The 27,286-nt window shown below is 38.9% G+C and overlaps 1 pseudogene; it reads left to right on the top strand.

The window, feature by feature from the left end:
* The first annotated feature begins 1,962 nt into the window (after positions 1–1,962).
* LOC119891770 lies at positions 1,963–18,441 on the top strand (annotated as a pseudogene).
* Positions 18,442–27,286: the final 8,845 nt, after the last annotated feature.

Below are 27,286 nucleotides of genomic sequence, written 5' to 3' on the forward strand. Positions count from 1 at the left end.
GCACTTTAAATGTGTGGCAGTGCATTCGTATGATCTGTTTCTTTAATACAGATTGAAATGATAAAAATTCCACTAAGGATGAGGACAGTCAGACTAATCTTTGTGTACTGAGTTGACCTTCAGGTGCACTGTAGCATAATATAAAGAGCATTATAGATCTAGTTGTTGAAGTCGTCAAGTGAAAAGTAATGCATTGCAAAGGCAGAAAACAACCACACTGACTGAATAAAACGATTGTTAATCAACAGTTCTGCCTTCGGTATCTGTGATGCCAACCCCAGATCTATACCTGCAGCTGAAAATAAGAGTAGAAACATATGAGTCTATCTGCATGTAGAATAATTCAGTTATATTGTAAGTTATATTGATGAATTCTTGTTTGGGTAGATGGAGCTGAGGACAGCTGCCGTGTCTTGAAATCCTCCTCAAATTTAACTTCTGCATTATTTTTTATCTTAGATTCTTTTACTGGTGTGAATATCTGTTTTTTAATTATTGTTTGAGCATTGTTGGAGGGAGCCGGAGAATGAAAAATGTCATTGCCAATGACCACTTCACTGTAAGTGCATATGACAATAAAGCACTTGAAACATAACTTTGTGGGTACGTTAATCATGTAGGCCTACATAAGATAAGTGAAGATAAGATATAACTTTATTAATCCCCTGTAGGAAATTTTCTGTATATAGCAGCACAAGGAATATAAAAGAACAGATGCAGTATTGTACAAGTATTAACACACTGTTTACACATTTACAACCATTTACAACCAGATAAATTTCTGAAATATAATCAGGAAAATCTGTCAGTTTAGTGCTGTGGTGTTGTGGAGCCTGATGGCTGAAGGCACAAATGAGCCTCCAAAGCGCTTAGAGGCTCGGGGCTGGAGGAGTCTGTGGCTGAAGGAGCTCCTGAGCTGCCTCAGCTCAGCATAGAGAGGATGAGAGTTGTCCATGATGGTTTTCAGCTTCCCTCTCATCCTCCTCTCAGTCACTGCCTCCACACTGTCCAGTTCCATCCCCACCACTGAGCTGGCCTTCTTCACCAGCTTGCCCAGTTTGTTTACGCCACAAGTCCCGATGCCACCTCCCCAGCACACCACAGCGATGCAGATGCACTGGCCACTACAGACTGGTAGAACATCCGCAGCAGCCTGGTGCACAAATTGAAGGACCTGAGCCAGGAAGAACAGCCTACTCTGTCCTTTCCTGTAGAGGGCCTCGATGTTGTCTGTCTAGTCCAGTTTATTGTTCAGTTGCACCTCCAGGAACTTGTAGGTGTCCACCATCTCTACTCCCTCACCCCTTATTACAACAGGGGCCTCTTGCTGTGTCTGAAGTCCACCACCAGCTCCTTGGTTTATCCTGTGTTGAGCTGGAGGTGGTTGCTGTCACACCATCCAATGAAGCTCTCAGTCAGGTCTCTGTACTCCTCAGAGCCTGCAGCCTGACATACTGTGGCTTGTTAGTGAGGTAGTCAGTGATCCAGGTCACCAGGTCCTGATCCACTTGCATCATGGAGAGCTTCTCAGCCAGCCGGAGAGGCTGGACGGTGTCAAAAACTGCTGCTGAGCAGTGATCCTGTGGAGTAGCAGGGAGGTATATGGAGGGGGGGTGGGGAGTAACCGAGGCGAGGCTAATTGAGCAGGTGGAGGGGGTCCAGCTCCAGTCAAACCTGTTGAAAAACTGGTTTAACTCGTTGGCTCAGTCCTTTAGATTGTCCTGATTCATGTAAGCAAGTGCTGCACATTCCCTTTATTAACGTAATGTGGCTGTTAAAAAGGGAACATTTGTTTATTCATCAGTATGTGCAATTAAATTATTGCCAATTAAATAGCTAGGTCTATATTTAAACTGCTTAAGAGTAGTCAGCAAAAAATATTTTTTACAGCCAGGCTGCTGTTCTAACCCCAGTCCGGTAGGTGGCGGTAATTTGGTGTAAACCAGTTTACCAGGTAGGTGCCAACACAAACATGAAGAAAGAGAAGAAGATGAAGTAAAACGATTCTGCTCTTTGGTGTCTTGTTCCTCCAAATATGTAACACATTGCGGACACACTCTCTGCTTTAACTGTCATTACCTGCATACCATGGCGGATTATCAGTTTCTGTTGGACGTGGGAATCTCGGCCGAAAAGCACGGTTGCTGTTTGTGTTGCTCTTGTTGTTATTGTAGCTAGCGCTACTGTTAGCTAAATTAGCTAACATTGCTGTCTTCGCTCTCAGCAGCTGAGGTTGATTCATTGCTGCGGGGCAGTAAACCAATGTTTATGTTACGCTTCTTAACTCGTTACGTAATTGGCCTAGCCAGCATTTGAGGCAAGGTTAGTGCACGATATGCTAACGTTATTTGACAAGTTAACGCTAACATCTGTGTGCTTTAGAAGAAGACACTTCAATTAAAATGTTATTATTAGTTAGCTAAAACACCGAATGGTGCCAGCAGCGTAAGCTTTAACGTTAACTAACTTAGTTGGCGTTATTGCTGTCTGTATGTTTTGAGATGGAGCAGCAGGAAGCAGCCAGTGGGATGGCTCTAATTCCTCATACCACATCTGTCTGAGTTGTGCGTCTCTGAAAGAGAAATCATGTCTTGCAAAGCCGCAACCAAGGACAAGAAGTCGAGCTTCAGCAAGAAGCTGTTCAGGCGAGGCTCAGTGCGCTCTGTGGGCAGTTTCATGAGCAGAGTCCTGAGGACACTGACAGCGTTATCCCACTTTGGATCTGAAGTGCAAACAGAGGACGACAAAGACGATGGAGGATTTTCCACGTTTAAATCTGGAAGTAAAGATGTGCACATGGATGATGGGGACCTCGGAGGTTTCCTGTCTGGAGAGAGAGTTCCTGGAGTGTCAGGTCTCAAAAACCACGGGAATACCTGCTTCATGAATGCAATTTTGCAGTGCCTCAGTAACACCGAACTCTTTGCGAGTACCTCGTTTTGGAGCACTATAAAGACGAGGAGCTGGATGAGGACAAACCAAAGACAAATGGCATACATCTGCAGAAGAAGGGTCCTCTGGCCAAAGGAGAGGTTACAGAGCAACTGTCAGGACTTGTCCGGGCATTATGGACGTTTGAGTACACCCCCCAGCATAGCAGGGATTTCAAGGTAAATTTATTATAGTAGAGCACACTGTCTGTGGAAATAATTACTTTTTCAACACATGCTGAAAATGCCAGTACTGATCCACAACACTGCTACACAAATGATCTTTAGGATCTGCAGTGGCTAAAACTCCAGGACCAACAAATATAAACCTTACATGCATTGTGACCTTTGGCCACTTTTCTTTTGCAGAATGCTGTGTCAAAAAATGCCACCCAGTTTAAAGGGAATGCTCAGCACGATGCTCAAGAGTTTCTGCTGTGGCTGCTGGACAGAGTACACGAGGATATAAACACAGTCAACCCCAACTGCAGGCCTGCTATAAAGGTGAGTTTAGATCACTAGCATTGGGGGCATCGTTTGGTGTTTTTATTAAAGAACAATGTCTGTAGTCTACCAGTACAGCCTTGAAGTTTAATTGACATGTGGACATTTCCCACTTAATGCTCAGCCATACTGCCCTTTCTGTCTGGACAGCTGAAAACAGTTGTTCCAGTTTTTATTGCAGGGCTGTTTTGTTACGTTGCATTATAACTCACAGGTATTTAAATTATTCTGTCACTCAGCGTATCATGCAAATGAGCTGTGTTCACAGTCTGGTTAAGCAAGGCTTGCCTGGTCTTGTTTCCTCTGTTTTCAGTGGAACTAGTTAACAGAGTAATGAAAAGAGAATATGAAGGCTTTCACAATAGCTTATGAACCCTGATAAACTGGCATGACTTATGACTTATAAATCTGACTAATAAAACCTGTTTGTTCAGCCACCTATTGAAGAAGATGATCAAAGCACAGAGGGGGCATCACCTCCCCTCTCTGCTGGGTCGTTTGTGCAAGAACTGTTTCAGGCTCAGTACAGGTAGGCTTTGTGTCCAGGTAAAGTTCCATGTTTTTCCAGTTTGGCAACATCATCTCTCTGCTATAATAAGGGATTTCTCTCCCCCCAACAGGTCGTCTCTCACTTGCCCACATTGCCAAAAGCAGAGCAACACTTTTGATCCCTTCCTCTGCATCTCATTACCAATCCCTCTGCCACACACGCGGTGAGTTACTCTTGAGCTGCAGCGTGAGGTGTGATCAGTTAACAGTGCTTAGTTGACAGGTTTTTACATGTTCATGAGAAATTATTACTGGTTTTGGAAGTAAACATGTATTGGTACAATAAGGCTTTTCAAAAAAAAGCTTGCATTATGTTTGTTTTACCTATTTTTCTAAACAAGCGCAATGTTTTTAAGTTCTTCAGATGGATGACACTTTTTATTAAAGGTCAACGTGTGTGTGTGTGTGTGTGTGTGTGTGTGTGTGTGTGTGTGACAGGTTTATGAGAACCTGAAATATCAAATATCAGTGTGTGTGTGTGGTCACAGAAGGTGGAATATGACCTGGCGGGTTAGAGAAGTGGTGGGGGTTGAGTGTGCAGGAGGTGCTTCAGACAGGTGTGGGAGGAGTGTGCACTTTGGAGTTTCAAACCACAACAACAGTGGGTTCATAGACTGTGGGGGAAAAAAAGTGAAGTAGGGGGAAATAATGTAACATCTTTACACTATACTACATGAAAAACATGTCTTTAAAGCAGTAGGAACCCAGCCTGTATAGGGTATGTTAAGAGAGTATGTCAGACGTTTTATTGGTGTTAACTGTTTTTGCCAGGCCCCTGTATGTGACTGTGGTGTACCAAGGGAAGTACTCTCACTGTATGAGGATCGGAGTTGCTGTTCCCCTCAACAGCACTGTCTATCGCCTCAGAGATGCTGTGTCACGTGAGACCAAGATCCCAATGGACCAGGTGCTATTCCTGTCCATTATCAGCTCAGGGTCTGATACAGAGAGTCTATGTAAGTCACACAATGTTAGCTCACTGTTCCTAAAGCCAGCTCTACCTCTGAATGGAACTTTGTCGTAAACCTCAGGTTTTTATGAAGTGGACTCAATAGTAGGGCTACAACTAACATCTGTTTTCATTATCGATTATTCTGGGCTTTGGGAAACATCAGTGTTTCCAAAGCCCAAGGTGATGTCCTCCATAGAGATGAAACGGTATGAAAATTTCATATCACGATTATAGTGACCAAAATTATCACGGTTATCAGTATTGTCACGGTATTGTAAAAATGTGCCAAAAAAATATTAAAATGTACTGATACACACACTGAAACCATTTGAACAAGTTTTATATTGAAAACTAAAAATACAATTGCCATTTTGTTTACATAAAAAATTAAATAACAGCAAATAGCCTACCTTTTGTAAACAAATAAAAATCATCTAATTGTGCATTATGAAGATTTTATATTATATAGGCAATACAATGTCCCGTGGACAATTACATGAAAACAAATAAGTCTTTAGAAGACAGTGATAGTAACTGCAATGAGCCCAAAAACTGACATAAATACAGAGGAGCCTGTAGCATTTATAGATATGCTGGCTGGTTGACTAAACAGCGTAACGTGTTATCATGTGCAGTGGACGAATAGACTCTGCCAACACACAACGCACACAGCAACAGAACAACGTGTAGCGTTTTACAAGAGCAGCAACACTGAGAGTTTACACGCTGTTAGCAAATCAGAGAGACCAAAGCTAAAAGTTAACTCACACTGCGTTCACTGTAAGGTTATTTTCTTCAGTCAAGTTTCCCTCAGCGCTCTCATAGAAAACTAGAAAATCTCCGTAGCGCTGTCTTCCGCCGTGTTGTCATTGACTCAAACAAACCCACGTTGCATTCTGCACTTGCGCGCCTGCTTCTGGGAGACGCTGGACAGTGTTTGCCGTGAGATTATAACAATGTGGTAACCGTACCTGGTTATCATGGTAATTAAAATGTGTACGGTAATAATAACCGTCGGGAATTTTACCATGGTTTACCGTTAAACCAGTAATCGTTTCATCCCTATGTCCTCAAATGTCTTCTTTTGTCCATAACCTCAATATATTCAGTTTACTGTCACAGAAGAGTAAAAAATCCCCAAAATTTTCACATTTGAAAAGCTAAATTTTTTTTAAAGAATTTGGAGAATTTTCTCTTTAAAAAAGGACTAAAAGCGAATAATCGATTATCAAAATTGTCAGCGATTAATTCAATAATTGACAACTAATTGATATATCGACCTATTGTTGCCAGTCTACTCAATACACAGTTGGAGAGTAAGCCATTTTTAAACACAGTTGTCCTTAGGGCTCCAACAACTGAGTGCTAACATTAATTTAAGCTGACAGGATGAAAATGCGAGAGGAAATGTAAATGAGGGCTGAAACAGGATATCAAGATGACACTGTTAGTGATAAAAATTTGTTGTCCTCCTTTTTCTCTTTCAGTTTGTTTTGACTGAAATGTACTATGATGGTTTTCATCGTTCATTTTGTGATGACGATGATGATCTTAACATCATTCAAGAGAGCGATTCCATATTTGCCTTTGAGACACCAGAGACCTTCAAACTGGAAAATATACGCACAAAAAGAGGTAAGTCATACTTCATAGGTTCCCTTCTATTAATTTAATGTGGAAAAAAATATGAAGACATGTTTCTGTCTTTCAAAGGAAGTCTACTGGCAAACCTGAATCATAACAACTTCAAGTATGGGACAGAAATCAGCAGGACTCCGTCATTCATGCAGGGGGCCATGACTCCTTTAACGGCATCACCGAATAAAAACCTAGGACCAGAAAAAATAATCCTTCTGGTGTGTAACAGAGCTTGTAGCGGCCACCAAGGAAAGAGGTATTACACTTAGAATATTTTATGTTCTGTGATGTTTTGTCTTTCCTATGACTGTGTAACACGCTCCTTCCTCATGTTCTTACCGATAATAAAGACGGCAGTCATTTTATCTAAGGCTGAACAATATGCAAAAATGGTAGTAATTGGTTAATGGGCTATTGGTGTTCAAAACTTACTGGAGAAATTGATAACGGCTAACAAAGGGCATTATGTTGATTTAGGTTTGGACTCCCCTTTGTACTGTACATGGAGCGCACTGTGACCTGGGATGCTCTACAGAAAGAAATCCTGGAAAAAATGCGTCATCTGTTGAGGCCTGGGGTCTACGTTCAGGTAGGAAGAGGAACAAGCAGTTTGCCTTTATAGATTGAATATACAGTAAATAAGTTGATGCCGTACATCTTAATTGATCAGACGGATGGAAAGGAATATTTGCACTTGAAATATGAGCCTCCAAAAAAGAGTAAAATTAGTGTCATTATTGTGAAATTATTAATAATCATCCCTGTTGTTTTTATGATTACTCCTTGTTAGTAAGCCAGACGTACTTGTCTCACAGAAGTATTGACAGTGGCGTCTCTGTTTAGGTTGGACCTTTCAGTCTTCGGGTGGTTGGCGTTGTTGGTATCACCTACCTCCTTCCTCAAGATGAACGACCACTGTGTCACCAAACTGTGGATAGGTCAGTCCTGCTCTCTGTTTTAAACAGTATCTGTTTACCGCCTAATTAGGACTGTGTTACCACCGAAAATGTATATGCTGGATAATTTTGAATGTTATGTCATTTTGTGATTTTAAAGTTTTGCAATAACACAAATGTGCATACAGTATGTGCTTTCATAAATCTCATGAGATAATGCCTTGCACAGCCATTCATGTTGAAAAGGTGGTTAAAAACAGTCAATTTCAAACAGTTACTAGGCAAATATAATTTGCAAGACCGTTTTCTCAGTATTAATTTAACATTTGCATACAAAGGTAAAGTGTTTAATCTTCTCTCTATATACATGCTCCATGGGTTCAGTTCCTCTCATAGGACTGCTCAGGTGACATGCCCTAACATGATTTTGACTGTTTGTTAAAATGCCGGTTTACCATGTTTGGCTTACCTACATAAGTTTGCAGCAATAAAATCAAAGTCACAATGTTGTTGCTCCATTGAGGTGCATGAATCAAAGTAAAATCAAAGTAGGTTTTGACAGCACTGGGATTGATTACTGTGGTTGATTAATAGGTATTTCTGCTCTTGATCTATGTAAATTGTTTTATTTATTAGTGGTTATGACAGTAAAGCAATGTTAAGTTAATTGTGCGAGATGCGAAGCAACAAACATTCTTGTGTATCAAAAATGGTATGACAATGCCTCCTCCGAGATGGCCATTTTCTCACGTGTACGAATGGGTATCTTTGATTTTATGATTGATTTGTATTGACAGATACTACTACTCGAATTTATTATCCTTATTGGTTTGGTTCTTTGTCGATACTCTTATCAGTTCTTTTTTCTAAATTACTACCCATCCCCCTAACGGAAATTCCTTCACACTGACCCCATTTTTAAATAGCATGTAATTGCATATGGATTATGCGGCACACAATTCTGCCCAGAAAAAGCTAAATGAAGGGGTATCAAGTCCTGTTTCGTCTGCATCTGCTTAAGTCACTTCATTGGTTTCCCGCTATTATTGTTTCCATTGCAGAGCATACAAGTCCTGTGGACAAGGGGGCCCACCACATGTGAAGATTGTGGTAGAGTGGGACAAAGAGACCAAGGACTAGTGAGTGAAAAAGATTATCTGCCAGAGTTCTGTGGTCTGTTTTGTTTTATCAACAGTGTGTTTGTTCTGCAAAGAATGAAAAGAAGCGAGTTTTTGACACTTGTTTGCCTTGATCTTCATTGGGAACAATATATTGGATTTAAAAAAAAGCTGTACTATTGGTTGCAAACTATGAGACATGCACACAAATTACACTTGATTAAACTGTGGTGTTTATTTGGGAGAGGGTTACTCATTTTATTGACTTGCCTTGTAGACATGAAGGTGTACTTTATAGTAACTCACTGTAATTTTATTGAAGGCCATTCATCAAAAGGCAGGCTAACAAAGGCTAGCTAAGCTTGTGTATGCGTTTATGTTGAAGGCACTATTGAGATGACAGTATCGGTGTAAAAGTTGCATAAGAAAAATTCTGAATAAATATGCCTTAATCTTGCCCATGACAGAGATAAGATTATACTTAGAGAAAACAGTACCATGTATTAAAAGAAAGTGTGACCTGAAAGTATTTGATGGCCCCAACAGGTCATCCAATCCTTATACCTGTTTCTCAACTTAATGTGAATACTTCTTTGCTTAGACACACACTTAGAGACACACAAAAAAGCTTGCCAGCACATCACTGCAACTTCACGTGTCAGTTACGAACACGGTTTTACAGCTGAAGGCGAGGCAACCTTTCAGTCAAATTGATTTAGACAGTCGCTGCATTGTGCAGTTAAGCAACACCAAATTAACAAGGGCTGTTTTCACAGGATTCAACCTATTTTGAGCCCTTGAATGTAGGTGCCTCCTACTATTTTTCCCTAAAGGCTATTCATCACATTATTTGTTAAAAAAATAAACTTGCTTAATCTACTTAGAAATGTGCTTGCTTTGAACAGCTATGGTTTTAAACCAAGTAAACACCAGAGTCTGAAGTTCCGCCTACTCAAGCAACGACACGTCTGCTCTTATTTCCTCACTTGAGCTAATTACCATGTTGTGGTCTGTGGTTAACAGACACACATATACACCCTTTTCTGGTCAAATCGAAGTCACAGCCTCATCAGAAGTCATGTGTTGACGACAAGTTAGTTCATCAGTGGTCCAGCTTGGCAGTCCCTGCAAGACATCGAACAAATACTCTCAAACCAGATACACAACACATGATATCAGAGGATAAATTGGATTACTGCGACGTGTTAAACAATTACATCAACTGTCTTGAAATATTTTACTTATATAGGAACTAGTTTGATCAAAAATCTCAAGGCAGGTCTTATGATCCTCATGTGACTCTGCTGTTGAAAGAATGGACGACTGTGCTTCATGTTCTCACAGTCTGTTTGGACACACTGAGGAGGAGTACATTCCTGATGCTGAGAGCGTGTATCTGCACAGGGAACAACATCATCAGCCGCAGGCCTGCACCCTCGCTCAGTGCTTTCAGCTCTACACTAAGGAGGAGCAGGTAACATTTTAGCCGTGCACATAACCTGTGCACACATGCACAAAATACACACACACACAGTCAATTACTGCACTGTGAGTAGTTTTACATTAGAAAGCAAATCTTAGATTTGCCTTAGCACATGGCAGTGGTAAGTATATTTTGAAGTATTGCCTCACATTTGTCTCCTTCCTACCGTTTTATTATTCTTCTGCTAAATCTCAAATAGCCTTTCACTCTCTGTGGTTTTATTGTGTATTTGACTACTAATGCTATGTTTGGAATAAACTAAAAGTTCTGAGCACAGAACTACAATTTCATTGTGGTTTGACTTGCCTGTGATTGCTCTGGAGGAGAACAGAGAGAAAAACCCAGGGCCTCATCCTATGCGAGGCCCATTTCATAAGCAGTGTGGTCTGGACTTGCCCTTGATGGCTGCTTCCTGGGCTGTGTGTGTTTCAGCTGGCCCCAGATGATGCCTGGCGCTGTCCCCACTGCAAGCAGCTGCAGCAGGGCCGCATTAAGCTCAGCCTGTGGACGCTGCCGGATGTGCTCATACTGCATCTCAAGAGGTTCAGACAGGTATTTCAGCTCAACCAAACACAGTTCAAATAGAAAATAAAAATGTAATCTGTAATCTACTTTCTGAGTATCTAGAACAAGAATCACTACTGTTTTTATTTAGCATCCAGTTTCTGCTTTTATTTATCTGTGTTAGCCCTGCATATCGAAAAGTGTCAAGCATCAAATATCAGGTCAAATTTGTGGCCTTGTTTACTTATTCCCTGACTTCAATTCAATATTTTGTCAATTTTAAACTAATTAATTGTGACAAAGTTCTTGTACTGATTCTCATGTTTAGACAACATTTACCATTTAAGATCTATGGCTTTATTTGTTTATATTTATATTTCTCAAAGTAACATTTAGACAATTTACTGCTTGGAATCGGTTCTGAAATTTGAATGTCATTTCGGCACCAGTATTGAAACATTTAAAATGCTACCCAGCATTATGTTTGGTATTGGTGAGTTTTTGTTTTATTTTCTGGATCTTCAATATAAGAAAGGAGTTGGCTGGCATTCCAAACAACTAACGAAGCATTTTAAAGTCCTCAGTAATGGTTGTAGCTATTTTGTACTGTCCACAAAACCACAAATAAACTCTGCTGTTGGCTGCAACGAGCAGGTAGGCCGGAGTCGTTCATTTCAGGAGTCGTTCCTGAAATGCTGAGTTGTTTGTCTTTGCGTCTGTTTCAGGAGGGAGACCGGAGGGTGAAGATGCAAAACATGGTGAAGTTCCCGCTGATGGGCATGGACATGGCGCCTCATGTGGTTAAAAGAAGCCAGAGCAGCTGGAGTTTACCTTCCCATTGGTCACCATGGAGACGGCCCTACGGACTAGGAAGAAACCCCGATGACTATCTGTATGACCTGTATGCTGTGTGCAACCACCATGGGAACATGCATGGAGGCCACTACACTGGTAATGCTGTAAACAATTGTTCTACTTCAAAGGTTGTATGTGAGAATCAGAATATAGAATTAGACTGTATAGTCATGCGTTCGTCTTCCATTTTGATCTATTTTTCCCTTTGTTTTGCACTCGCAGCCTACTGCAAGAACTCAATTGATGGTCAGTGGTACTGCTTTGATGACAGTGAGGTTTCACCAGTAGCTGATGATGACGTGTGTCAACAGACGGCTTATATACTGTTCTACCAGCGGAGGACAGTTATTCCATCCTGGTCAGCCAACAGCTCTGTTGCTGGTCAGTATTTATGTCTGTCTTAATATCTGCTGTATGTACAATTCCAGTCATGTTGTGATGGAGACTGGTGTGAAAGTGTAGCTTTATTGCAGTAGTTGCAGGAACATAGCCACAAAGGTGTACCACAGTACTATTATGACAGAGGGTGTAGGTTTTTGGTTGAATACTGGAGAGAAACTAACATGGTAATGTGCTGTAATGTGGAGGCATGTTTTGAAGCATGGGAGCAGGACTACTCATTTAATGCTGAACGTGACCAATTTAAACATCTTAATTAGAGTAAAGCCTTTCTCTGGTTTATAGCCATTGTGGTTATAATGTGCATGTCCCTACCACACAAGTCAGACCTTTTTGGGAAATTGTGCTATTTCTGGAGGGAACCAACTACATAATATGCATCACCGTGGCTCTAAACTTTTAAGAGACACTAGAGTTTGTATTGACTTTTACACAGGTTCCACCAGTTCATCCCTGTGTGACCACTGGGTCAACAGGTTACCTGGCAGTAGGCCTGCTAGTTTGGCCTCCGGGGCCTCATCCAGGCGCACCTCTCTGGCATCACTGGCTGAGTCAGTTGAGTTTCCAGCAGAACGCAGTGAAGATGATGGTGAGACCATGTTTATATTTGTCTTAATTTATTTGATCTTACAGGTGTCAGATTGTAATTCTTTGCAGTGCTGCCTTATGTAAATTTTTTTATTACTTGCACATGAACTGTGGCTGTCTGACTCAGAGTTTACATTTCAGGCCATATTTGTAACAGAGGCGCAAACTTTTAAGATGCAAAGCTATGTTCGAATAATGCCATTCGTAACGCCATCCACCGCCTAAATGAGACTAGACTTTTTTAAATTCAGGAGACCACAACCAATATAAAAGAGAATACATTTGGCAAACCATCAGTTACAGATCCAAATGACAAAAGGAAACAGCTTCAAAGAGACATATTTGCTTTCAATGTGTCTCAGTGTATCCAACCTTTTTTAAAATGAGCAACACAAACCTTTGTACAAAGCGCCAAACTCCTTCTACTGACAATGTTTCTGTTGGAAACCAAAGATACCACAAAGTTTTCCCAGCGTTCTCTATAGCCAGGAACTCTCCCACCAACTCCAAAATTCTGTTAATAACTGTTTAAAGAAGGAGAATATTTCAGGGACAAGGCAGCAAGTCTCTTGACACGTGTCACGTATAACTGGGATGAACAAGACGACATGCCTGACAGTTCTGTACTGTGGGAAACCTCACATACCGAGTGAATCCAAATTGAGACAGATGTTGGCTCGGACTGCTGTTTGTGGTTAATATAAATGCAGGCTGTGTTGAACACTCCAGAAAACTGGGGTCGGCATAGTCCCCAAATATGTTGGCCAGGCAAACTGGTATTTAACTACAACTTTCACAGATCTCACTATGGAAAATGCTTCCAAATTATGTAATTTATTTTACAGCCAATGTTTTATTACTTACGTGTTTGAGTGCCTACACATTTAAAGCTAGGGCAGGCAACGTTGGAGTATCTGAGTTAGCTAGATTTTGAAAGTATCCAACTGTAAAAATCCCACCCCTTCCCTTCAGGCCTCCCCCAAAACACATTTTGCGTGTGGGTAGGTAAGTAGACAGACAGGCAGGTAGGCCAGCCAGTCGATTGGCCACAGATAACAGATTTTTTTTTTTTTTTTGTGGATTTGATTTATTGCTTGCTGTTAGGATGTAAAGAGGATTTCAACAAATATGCTTCCCGAAATGAATTGCCTACCCTAGCTTTAAATGTGGCATCAATTCTTACCATAATAGTAGTAATATTTTATTATTAAGTAATGTGTGGGCATTACTTACAAATATATCTACACCCTTTAATTAGTTAACGCTGTTCAGATATCTTTGGCACAAATTGCAAAGTGTAGTTGGTAAATGTACTTTTTCAGCTCCTGAGAGTTCATCAACACATTAACACAAAGCTAACACATATGCGAATAGAAGGCGAAAATCTGAGAGCATTTGTTACAACCGCCAGGTCCAGTTCTGTGGTAGCTGCACAATTTTGAACAGCACAAACACTGCTGTGCATGGTCAATACACTGATGCAGTCAAAGGTGTGAATCAATACAACTATTGTTAATGTTTATATAAAAACAAGATTAAGACCTGTATGTGCATGATTTTGCGGCTTTATGTTATCTAAATTTCTTTATTAAATGTTTCCTTGTTTTTAGGAGGATTCTCCGTCCGTCCTTTTGTGAGGAGCATCCAGCGTCAGAGCTTGTCCTGCAGGTCTTCCATCGCTAGCCCTTTAGCCTTCAGCGACAGTGGGATAAAACCTTCGTGGTCTCTATCTGCAAAGCTGCACATGCGGTCCAACTCGCCATCGCGCTTCTCCCTCGACTCTCGATGTTCTCCTCCTCTAGAGAGGATAGGAGAGGCCTGTGATGACAAAGTTTCGACTTCCTGTTTTGGAAGCTACAGTAGACATGAACGCTACTTTGGCAGCAGGTCTCCCCTGTCGATGATGGAGAGCAACTTGAGTGACCAGGACAACAATAAAAGGTTCCTAGACATGATGTACTGCAGGGCTCCCACTCCAGTCGAAAAGAAAGGCACCAAAAATGAGCCAACTGAAAACAACAACCAGATAACCGCTATTGACCAAAACATTGTACCCACCCAAGCTACTCCCTCCAAAGAACAGAAACGTAAGAGCAGTATCGGAGGATTTGCATCCAAGGCAGAAAGCACAGGCTCAACAAAGAGTTCCAGCAAAGCGGAGCAAGAGAAAACCTCCAAAAAACGTTTGTGCTCCACCCTTAAGACTGCCGCTTCTGAGACATCTTCCAGTACACCTGTGAAGGGCAAAAAGATGAGCAATACTAAAGAAAAGAGTGTAAATACCAAGAAAAGCACCTCTACACCCAGTGGAACTCCTTCTAAAACAAAGGAAGCAACTCGACCTCTAGAGGCAACGCCACAACACAAGCCATGCGTTCGCTCCACACCTCAGTCCTCAGCTTCTCCCTCGCCAACTGCAAAGAAGATTTCCAGTGCCACTGAGAAAAGCTCTGCGAATAGTCGGAAAAAGCTGATAGAAAGGAGCTACAGCAGAGATTCTATGCACACTAGCCCCCTGGTAGACAATCTCCGAGGCAGCTTGGTAGCCCGCTCTTCACTGCCAAAGAGTGGGGAAAGCAACCGGCCTGAGAGGAGATTTGTGAGGAGCTCTAGCAGCAGCTCTTCTGTCACTAGTCTGCGCTCACCCAGCGTATCCACCAGAGACCTGCAGCGCAGCAGCAAACCGGAGGAAAAAGCGTTGTCGTTCTTCAAGAGTGCCCTGCGACAAAGGGAAAGCCGCAGGTCGGCCGATTTAGGAAAGAGCAGCATGCTTGCAAAAAAGGCCTCAGAGAGGACATGCAAGCAGAATGGACAAGCCAAGGACATTGGTGGAGATAATGGAAAGACAGGAGGCGCTGTATCTTCACAGAAATCTGTAGAGACTCATGGAGGTGAGACAAAGTCAGAGACAAAGGCGTCTTCCAAGCCCCCCAGCTCTCTCAGTCGTACTCTGTTAAACGTTGGAAAATCCAAGTCTTCCACTTCTGAAGTAAGTCTCAAGTCTCCCACAAACGGGAAGAAGCCTCTTGAAAGGATGGCTTCCTCCCGAAAGCTGTCATCAAGCATGCAATCTCCTGCACGTACAACACAGAGGCCTCAATGATATATCGATAGTAGTTAACGTTGAACTTACATAATGCAGCTATTTTCTTTGTGCCTAAGTTTCAGTGAACATCAGATAGATTTGTAAATAGACATTTTTTGACATTATGGTTTTGTGCACTAGCATCAGATGCATATACTGGCTTTGAGGTTTGAATATCAGCAGCTAGTTTTGAGGATAAATTATAATATATAAAATAATATATTTCACATCACCTGCATATTTGGGTTTCAAACACTCGCATGGTATGATGCCAGTTCTTCTATTTTTTTAAATACTGTTTCCAATTACACCTTTAAGCATTAGGTATGATTTTGATGCAAGTGAGAAAATGCAGTGAAGGCTGATCGGTTGACACAAAATGTGTAGATGTTTTCTGGCATGGGGGATACATGGGTAGGCCATATCCATTCAGCTGTACAACACAACATATTTGATTGTGTGTACTGGAGGTGTATATGACAGCTGACAGAATTCCCTATTGGAATCTTGAAATCCAATTATCTTCACTTCAAACAAGAGGGTTTTTACATCTTTGCATGTTGGGAACATTAAGTTTAGTTTGCTTGCAAAATGTAATGCTGGCCAAACCTGATATTTAAATTTTGCAGCTTATACATTAAAATAAATTAAGGGGCTAAGAAACATTTCACCTTATACACACCAATAATACATAATATATCCTATAGACTGACATTCTGAATTGATTTAGACACACATTCTTGGAATTAAGATAGAAATAAGCTGGCTGTTGATTCTTAAACCTCCTGTTCTATAAGCATTTTGAATGCAACAGCAGTGAGAACAGAACCTTAACATCAAAAATGGTCTCTGGACAAATATTGAGGCTGAGTTGGTATGCTCACAAACACACGCACACACATACATAAGAATTTCATTCCGAAAGAATTGTGGCTAAGCATTCGTAGAAATTTGTATTGATTGTTTTAAGTAAAACCTGCAATCTGTCTTCCAAACACTTTCTCCATACACCTCGTGCATTGGTTAATAGAGGTAACGTGAGTGTTTTGTTTTTTTTCGGGGAGGAAAAGACATGAATGTACTGACAAGTAATTGTCTGGATAGTATCAAGGATTAATATGTAGCTGAAAAAATAAGAGATTATTCTAAACATTACATTCTAAACAAACTAAACATTAAACAAATAGAAATACAGAGGTGACGGTAGGCCCTGTACCAAAACCTAAAATGATTTGAGATAAGAAAGAATCGGTACACACATTGAGAAAAGTTTTCCAATATTTTAAAACTTTATTTTTGTTTAATACTAGTAATGTTTTGATAGAAATGTATTTTATCAAATGCTTATTGAAATTTTTTTTCTGAAAGGGACCGTGTGTTTTGGCATGAAACCCTTTAAAATCAAAGTATATAAATACATATATATGTGTGTCTGTATAGTATACAGAATATGTCCCATTTTTTCCTTTCCATGAGCAAGATAAAATTATCTTAAGCGCCTTTCAATACTGTACATGGAAACAAGTTATTGCTTTTGGCAACATTGTAGTCTACTACTGTATGCACCACTGAGTAGGAATGTTGTATTGTTCGCACTTTGTATAGATAAAGTAGTTTTCTTTTACCAGAGCAGTCATATATACATATATAAGACACACACACACACACACACACACACACACACACACACACACACACACACACACACACTCTAATTTAACAATGTAATTAACCTTTCTTTATATGTTTGTTCATGATTTCAGGACATATCGTAAAGTAATTTATAAAGTCATTCATCTCAATGTTTCAGGGGTCACCCCTTTCATACACCTGGTGCTGTAACAGACCAATGCTCCTCTGGCACTGATATATCTTAAATGAGCATATTTTCAAATGCTGATGTTCAAAACTGTGAGCCACACACTTCAGTGAACCAGAAACCCTGTTGGCAGCATATATCATAACCTGTGGTACCTCATTGGACAGTAGACAGTACTTTTTTAATTCATTAGTACATTAATTTCTTCATTTGGCTGAAGCAGAATATTGACAATGAGCCGTTTAATTAAGCATAGAACTACATTAATGTTGTCTGAGCACATGTTGGCCAAATATGGATATATAGGCTGAACTATCAGACACAGTGTAGAATGTTTCATTTGCAGTAAAATGATAGCAGTAAAGGCAGGATATTGTCACTGCAGCTGTCATGAAGAACAATCATCGTTATCGTTGTAGAATTACCCCACCTGCAATTGCAATATTCATACACTAGATACCAGCATATTGTATGTTTTTAAATGAATGAATGTGGTTATGCCATTGAAATCCAATTATTAGTAACTAGTTATTACTTTAAACATTAACATAATTTTTGAATTATAGATCTATAGTATTTCTCTCTGCTGTTTCTCTGTAGCATCTACCAGGTTTACATTGGTTCTCAGATGGTTTCAGAGGAAACACCACTCAATTTATAGATAAATGTTATTTAAATGGCCTGTGCGGTGTTTGAGCAAATCTGCAGCTTTAATGTGCCTGGCTTCAAATGTCTGACAATAGTTTTGGTGAGAGAGGTTTGCTTTTGGAATAACCTGTGTTTTACAAAAAGTAAAAAAGTAGTTGTAAGGCGACACGGTTGCATCATATTTTTCAGGCTGACTAGAAGATTGAATTCTACAGCTTGTTTTGTAACCAGACATCATTATTTTAACTCAAAGATTCACAACATGCTGTTCATCAATGCATTGTGGGCATTCCATCTATCTATCTAAATTTTACCCGGCAGTGTTTTATTTAAATTTAACGGTCATCTGGTGAGAATACTAATTAGGCTATAGAAACAACAGAAAACTTCAAGGCAAACATAAATTATGTTTTTATTTACTCTTACCTGTAGTTCTGTAACTTTCTGAATAAAAGTATCTCCAAGATGTGAAACCAGAGCATCAAATCTGACATTTAGAGGAAAAACACATTTAAAGATAGTCTCAGTCAGTTTACCTGTGAAGTGATGAACATGAATGGCACTACAAGCCTCTATATATCCTCAGGATGTTTTTATCTCTCTGTCCTTCAGTGACTTCACATAGTGTGCTGTCCTTACTGTAGGTGTTACTATGGAGTAGTGGAAAAGTTATCTGCTGCAGTCCTGTTACTTTTCTGTCTGTTTACGCAACAATTGCACAAACTGACCAGCCCAGTTCCCCAAAACGTTGTGGGATCTTTTTTTAATATCCCTCCATTAGAAAATATATAGTGGCTACTGTGTTCAAACTGTCACTGGCCATAGAACTAACATACTGCTGTTTAAATTTGGTGGTATTCCTTTAGCTGCTCTTTTCTACTTTACATTGTAATCTATCAGGAACCTTTGCATGGCACTTTAGATGAGAACTGGACAATTTTATGTAATTTTGGCTTTCACTTTTTTGTTCGCCTGTTCTAAAGCCTGTAATTAAGTTGTAGTGGCTTGTGTGCATTTTAGAGCAGGATCATGCCATTGCACTGAGTTGTTTGTCCATTCATCCACTTGCTAAATAAGAAGTTTATTGGATTGTGGTGTGAGGCCCCTCACTTTTGACTTTTTTATTTAGTTATTAGGGCCATTGTAAACAAATATCAGTAGACATATTGCGTATAATACTTAAAGAATGGTCACAATTTTTCAACCAAACTTTTTATGAGGCAAATGAAAGGATTGTTTTCTGTACAGAACTTAAATCTGAAAGCTGCAGCCTGTTTTCCAACTATTTTCCATTTATCCATAACGACACACATTGCCTACGTTATGTTAGCACATGTAAGTGAGCTCGTTCAGTACTAGTAGTGTTGTACAGTGTAAATTCTTTAAAGAGTTCTGTGGTCTATTGCAGGTCTGTTATAAAAATCCCAATATACGATTTGAATGTCTACAATATTACTTTGGTCCTGTGTTATGTTGCAGGAACCTCTTATAAAGTGACCCTACCCCTAATCCAAACATGGAACTTTTCAATGGTTTCCAATCATAAAAAACATTAGTTTTATTTTATAGTATTTTATTGTGCCTCGGCCAACAACGAGTAGTAGAGCAATAATCAGTCATCTCATTTGTTTGATGTTCGTTTATTAGACTGAGAAAGCTAAGGTTTACTTAAAGTGCAACATGGCTGAATACCAAGTGCTGTAGTCTATCTATGTGTGTGTCTATATATATATATATATATATATATATATATATATATATATATATATATATATATATATATATATATATATATATATATATATATATATATATATATATATATATATATATATTCCAGATACATACCCTTTGAAACAAGATGTCAAAAATCAATGTAAAATGTAAGACAAAATGAATCTTTACAGAATTGTTTCTCGACTCTAGCTTTCTTCACTGCAGCTATTTCATTTGTTGTCAATGTACACAATTGAGAATGATAAATGCAGTATTGCATGAAAACACTAATGCATGTATTTCATTAACTATGCAAAAATCTACAGAGAAAGCAGAGCATGGCTGATATATTCCATAGCTTCATTTGCACACCATTCCAATATTTAGAAATTGTAAATTACAGAATGTTTCATCTGTACAGTTAAAATGATTAAACTTTCTAATCTAATTAAAATCTATTTAATGCCATAATTTCTTTTAGCATTCTACCATTAAATGTTAATATTCCCCTTTTTTCTCATTTTATTTTTTAATTCTGCTGATCTGTGCTCATGGGTGCTCCTACCAAACTGGTAGTTGTTGTTTTTTTTTGACAAGATGTTTAACATGTTGTACTGGTGTACACCAGCAGAGACAACACTATGGATGCGATAATCTCTATGTGGTTACTAAATAGCCTGATGTATGTATGTATGTATGTATTGTGAAAAGGCCTTCCATAATTCACTTCAGTAAAAACAGTTTGTGAACCGCTGTTGAAATGTTCTCAGCTGCATCATATATATATATATATATATATATATATATATATATATATATATATATATATATATATATATATATATATATATATATAGCTAAATAGCTAAATGCAATAAGAGTACGTTTGTAGTTTTATATTACAGTATGTAATGAACAATGACATTAAAATGTAAATGTTCAGTTAATACTATTTTATATTGTAGTATTTATGCTGATGAATGATTTATCATTTCAATCATGATGTGATTTTTGTTTTTGTTTTTTTTTAATTTAAAACAGGCGGTTTATTAGCAAACAAACAGCTTCTGAACATGCTTTAAACAGCACCGCAATCTTTTTCTGAAAACCGGTGAAGTGGGTTTAATACATAAATCACTGTAGTTGTTAAAATATATAGGCAGGTAGGCTTCCCTGCAGAAGTTTATTAAGATTAGAAACTCCTGCATTGAGTTATCTGTTATGACATAGCTGTTTTTTTGTTAACGGAGTCACACAAAGTTCCAATTTTTCAAGGTGAACCCATTAATTAATGCCGTGATCTGCAACATTTAAGCATTTTACCACTAAAACAAAGTTGCAAAAACCACTGAAACAGAAATACCAACACACCTACATTTGAGCCACAGACTTACTGTAGTATTAAAGCAATACAGCAGTGGTGTCCTTAACATTAAAAGACTCAAAATTAGCTTAAATTGTGAATTTGGGGTAAAACAGATGGATGGGCAGATGGATGAGACTTTTGAGTGCATTTTTCAGATGTAAACACTACAGACGGATGATACTGAAACTTTTCAGAAGCCTTAAGCAAAACAAATTGTAATGAAGTGCTTATATCTTTCTTTGGATGATACATAAACCAAGGAGCTGTGTAATGAATGAATGTCACGAGTCTCCTTTAAATATTCTTTAAGCTAACAAAGAACACTATAGTGCTAAATGCAACATGTCTCCCCTTTGACATTTTTGTCTTTTACTTATGTTTTTTTTTAAATGTGTCATTTCCAAAACATTTTGTAAAATACTGTGTTTCATTCATTGAGAAATTTTCTTTTCAATTAATAAGGACATTTTACTGTATTCCTTGATGTACCAGATTCACAAAGTTGTCTATATTGTTTGAACTGTCCTAATGTTTTATTATATTTTACATTAGGGTCTCTGTTCCTGCGCATTTCATATTTTTTCTTACATTTTGTTTTCTATTTTTTTAAGAGTTGAGCAGTGTTTTAACAGTAAGTTCATTAGACTGTGTCAGAGTCTTTATATGTTAATTTATTTCTCTTTATCATGTATGCACTTTTGATGTCTTTTTTTATTTCCCTGAAAGGACAAATGTATATATACTTTGTTGGCTTACCCATGCAAGTACATAATGAAAACTCTGATTAAAAAATATTGAAACTGTTAACAGTGGTGTCTTGTTATTAAGGTCTGTATTTATTCCTACACTAGAGGGAGCTTTTCTCTAACAAATTGTCCCTCAGAATAGCTCCATGTAGCTCTGGGGGTTCATTGGTTTATAGACTCACTGATGCAGCATTAAAAAAAGAATTCGTGTGAAATTAACATTTAAGTTACACAAAGGCACGTGTATTACTATTTCACAACATCAGATTGATTAATGTCAGAGAAGCCCGTGGTCTCACCTTGAGCCAGTAATGAGTGTAACCAATCAATGGTGCAGCTTTCAGATCTTTTCAGATTTCTCTCTCTTTCAGGTCTCTGTACAAGCGTTTGTATTCTCGCAGCTTTTACAAGTTGTACTGTAGCAGCATGAGACACATCTTGAAGGCGTTTTTATTTTCATGTTCAAAGATCCCCCTTTTATCCAGTTTAGATCCAGGTGGGGTTGGGCAAGAAAGTGTACGAGCACACAAATCTACTGCTTATTGTCTCGCTGCTGCAGAGACCGTGTATTATCTGAGGCCTAGAGGTTTAGAGCTTTTCCTGGTGTGTATAGTGGGTGCAGCCGTTGGTATGTAAAGATACAAGCATATCTGACCTCAGTTTTTACTTTAAAGAGGGGCTTGTCATACTTTGGCATCTATGGTTACAACATCAGTGACACGTTTAACTTCAGTTTAACTTCAACTACAATTGTGTAGTGAATGTTCAATTTGTTATCCTTTAATAAGAAATAAGACTTGCTTTTCAGTTTCTTGGTTGGATCAAGATTAGATTCTAAGATTTCATTGCTGTTTGACTCTAATTATGACTTCAGTCAGAAGGAAATAAAGAGTGATGAGACGCACAGTTCCCTGTGAAAAGCATATTCCTGGACAGCTTTAATTATTTATTAATTATTATGTATTAATCCTTTAAGTGATTGGTTAAATTTTTAAGACGAGCAATATCTTTAAGTTACTTATATTGAATCAGCAAATTATAAATAAACTATATAACAAATTATAAGAAACTTAAATGTTAACCAGAAGTGGTGAAATTACAAGTCGCACAAAACTGGACTGCCAGACTTGTTCTGGGCTGCTCTACTAGACCTAGCACTGCTCATGCCTCACCACTGAGCAAAGGATTTCCTTAAGCATGGCCACATATTTCAGCTGCACCATTAACTCACAGATGACTCACATATTTATTCGAAATAGTTTGCTGCAGTACTCATATCCACAACACCAGATTTGCTGGTGATGGTCATATTATGGTCCCCTGCCTAAGGACTAATGCATTGAAAGAAAACTGTTGTTTACAGAGCTATAACAAACTGGACTAATTTAAACCTTTATATCCATCTAATAAAAAAATAAATGATCCTTCAAAAAGAATATGAAGAGACTTCTCTTGGGTATGTAGATGACAGACTGAACAGTTTCATATGAATTGACTTTCTTATACATTGATTTCAAAAAGTATTCCACCTAATTGTATGTTCAGTGGTGGCTGCTTTGACTTGTATATGAATGTTTTCAATTGTATGTGTGCATTTTTTCTTTTTTCTTTTTTAATATGTATTATTGTACACTATAACTTAAGGTGATTTTAATATATATTAATGCAATTGAATGGAATGTTTTATGTAAAGTATGTGAGGTGCGGACCCCAGGAAGATTAACTGATGGTGATCCTTTATATAAACAAATATTAGACTTTTACATTATATATGTGGATTTTTGTTATTAATGCATTAACATTCACGTAGCATTTTGATGTTGCTGCTGGTCGAGCTGGAGCAAATCCTATCCACTAATTGAAAAGTAAGCATTTCCATCTATTTCCATCCATGTAACAATGCATCACAGTTTTAAGATGATGTCATGTTTTGTATGAAAAATCTCAATCTGCAAAGTATCAGTGATAAAGAAGAAGTCGTCAATACTTTTGATCAACTGATCAGTTATTTTAGTAGTAATTTTATAGCATACAGTACATAACAAACCACATTTAGTGGCCAGAGTAGAGGAGGTCAGAATAGCATAGCGTCTGTCTTCATCTCCCACCACCAAGCTGATTTCCAATCAATGATTCATCTCAAAGAAGCTGTTAAATATAGTTGTCTTTCCCCAAAGTTTGAGGTATTTTAGTCCCACTTTCTATCTATCATTTAACTGGCACTGGTGTGTTGATTTATGCCATAAAACAGGACAGCCAGTCATGTCTCGGCTGATTACCTGGTAAGCAGAGGATGCAATTTACTCTCATTCCCTAGTGCTTTTAAAGGGACTCGAACCAGCACCAGACTCCTCGCTCATAATAATATCAATCCCACATGGCACAATGGAGTTACTTTAGCAATTTGCCTGTGGTTTTATCTCCTTTGTCCCCTCTTTTGACTCCACCCCAGAGAGTGCAGAAAAATCAATAAGAATTGATTTTAGAAGACGAGAAAAGGCGGTTGGGATTCAAGGGAAGAACCAGGGGAAGACAGAGACAGAGAGGTACTTGCAGTAAGGTGCGAGACCCTCAGCATAATATGCATGTGCTGGCACAGCTAAAGGTCACCAACATGAACCTGTCTGTAACAACAGATTATGAAGTGTCTAGCCCTCACCGCTACTGAGGTCTCACATATAAGATAATAATAATGGCTGCTGTGAACATCGATGCTACCACTTAACTGCAAGTAATTTTAATCCATAAAGAGGAAGTGAGTTGCTTTCAACTGCAGCCAACGGTAGAGCTTATTTAAAATAATTTTCTTGAAGACTGTCTTCCTACAGCAGGGCAATTGTAGAGGATTAAGCTCATAAACGCTGCAAGATTCAGTTGTTTTTTAGACATTCATTGTAAAGTGGGAAATAATACCACCACCAAATCAGCTGCCCTGCTATCAGCATTAATTTGTCATGTTCCTCCTTGTAGCAGTCAATTAGCTGCCTGTTTTTCACTATCTGCTGCCGAGCTTCATTTCGTATTCACTTTCACACTGCTTGTTTGTTATCCCTTTTTTTCCCCTAGACCCCTCAATCAACCCTTTGCAGGGTAACGTTCAAAGCAGGACAAGACAGCAACAGACTTTCACTACAGAGAGGAAGAGCTGTTTGATTTCTATTGCAGGATTCGTCCGGGGTCCGGTGGGTCAGCGTGGCTGACAGCTTGGAGATTGACAGCTGAGATCTTTCCCAGGCGGAACCGTGTTGGACAACATGAGCAGTGATCCAAGGCACTAGCAGAGCGGGGTGAAGGTGGGGTGGCTGCAGATGTGGTGTTTCCCTCGGTGAAGTGTGTGTTGTGTGTTGTTGGAGGGGAGTGTTTTGGCTGAGGGCCATGTTCACCCTGTCATCAGGACTGGTGAATGGTACTCAGTACCTGCAGACTTAGATCTCAGCATCTGGGGACCCATCAATGGTTCAAGATGAATAAAAAAATAGGAATCCATTTTTTCTTTTTCTTTTTTGTTACTTGTTTTTTGTATTGAATTTTTATTATTCCCTGCTGTCATTTCCTTCCCTTCTTTATCTAGTGTTTCAGACAAAGCAAATACACCAAGATTAGCACTGAGAAAAATCGTCACTCTTCCTGATTTTGATCAGAGCCGTCCAAACGGTGAGTTGATTTTAATATAGATGCGCACACACGGATATCCAATCACAATGCTGTTACGGTGTTGCACAGATTTTTCTTCTCTTATGAAACACGCTTCTAAAAAAAAATGATTTGTTCAATATCACAATAGCGATTTTAGAAGTTGATATTTGTCTGGTGGGGTCATGCTTCACTTTAGGGTGTGAGTAGATGTGTGTGTGTGTGTTTGTGTGTGGTGGGGGTCTACACATTGTTTCATAGCCTTCAAATGCTTATGGCTGAACTTGGAGAAGTGAGGTGCATCTGTTCCAAGATTCTTAATTATTTCAGCAAGTAGCATCTTGGTAAAAAAGGATTGAATCACACATACAATATATTCTCATAAAATGTGAAATTTTAATCATTAGCACCAAGTATTTGGAATTATTCATAAGATGCAGCAGAATACAAACTAATTGCTTTGATCTAATTTTTTAAGCTCAACACTTTGGATCATTCTTAGCTGTGGCATTTCAAGGCATTTTACAGCAATAGCATGCAGTATGTATTTTCTGTTCTGGTAGGGTCAGAACCAGACAGGTTGTAATGACCCTTTATTTTCTACTGACAGCATCTTCAGTGTGCTTTCAGTTATTCCAATGACATGTGATTCTGTGTTTGGCCACATTTCCATCAAGGTGGCATAAAAAACATGCCTGAACCTGTCAGCGAGCAGGTCACCCTACCTGAGTGCTTCATATGCATACAGTAGCCTATATCCATACATTTATGGAATAACAATATAACAAAGGGATTATGTTTATGAACCTTTTTTTCAGATTGGGGTACATGATTGTTTACCTTGCCATATTCAGCTGTAGCTCTAGTACCCAGGAGTCCCTGGGAAGCAGGATTGAAACTGAGTAGATTAGCCTGTGAAATAAAGTAAAGAGGTCCAGAACTGTCACATCTAAAAGCAACAAGTACTGCTACTGGATTAAGGAGGCAAAAGAAATCTGAAAATGGACCCAGTGGATAGTAAACGGGGATAATGGGCTTACCAGCACTCCTACCCCGGGCATACTGTTCTGAAAAAGCTGCCAAACCGCACGAAAGTCACTGTCTTGCAGGTTCTACCCATTAAAATAATTTGACCACCGGTTTATGAGGAAGAGAGTGGAGCCCAAACTGTCATGGTATCATACAAGTACATAGACACTGGCCAAGTATGAAATAGTATACAAAGTGTATATCTAAAGTAGATATTTTCCAACATGAGAATATTCTAGTGCTGTTTGAAATGTCTTACCCTGACCCAGGATGTTGTGAATGGAAATGTATGTCTACGTTTTTGCAAAGAAGACGACACATTATGCGATTAACAGGCAAAAGAAAAAGAAACATTGCATGGCTCTTTATGGTATGCATGAACAAAAGTCTGGAAGGAACCATAATTTAGAGAGGCTTCAGTGCTCATGAATCCTCTTTATCATGATACATGGTTTCATGAGCACAGCAGCTAATACGAATATAAAGCCAGATGCCCCCATAAGCTGTTTCACCATTATTTATTTATGAATGAATATTCTCCAACTGCACTAATATGTCCCTGGGCTTAGGGAAATGTCCTAATGTATTTGTTAAGCTTGGCCTGGGATTCTTTATTACCTGTCAAATCTCTAAAAGTAACACTTTATCATGGAGTTTTATTTCTTTTTCTTTCCACCTCCCTACAACACAGAGAATCCTCTTAAAATGTGAAAAGCAGAATCTAGCAGATGATAGTTGAGCCTGTGGAGGAACTAAGATACACACAAATGTTTTTATTATCATTACCTGCAGTTACTGCATTATAAAAGCAAACTGAAATAGAAATGT

Source organism: Micropterus salmoides, unplaced genomic scaffold, assembly GCF_014851395.1.
Source record: "Micropterus salmoides isolate LMB-PRFRI ecotype aquatic unplaced genomic scaffold, ASM1485139v1 Ms_hic_scaffold_10, whole genome shotgun sequence".
Classification (NCBI taxonomy): Eukaryota; Metazoa; Chordata; class Actinopteri; order Centrarchiformes; family Centrarchidae; genus Micropterus; species Micropterus salmoides.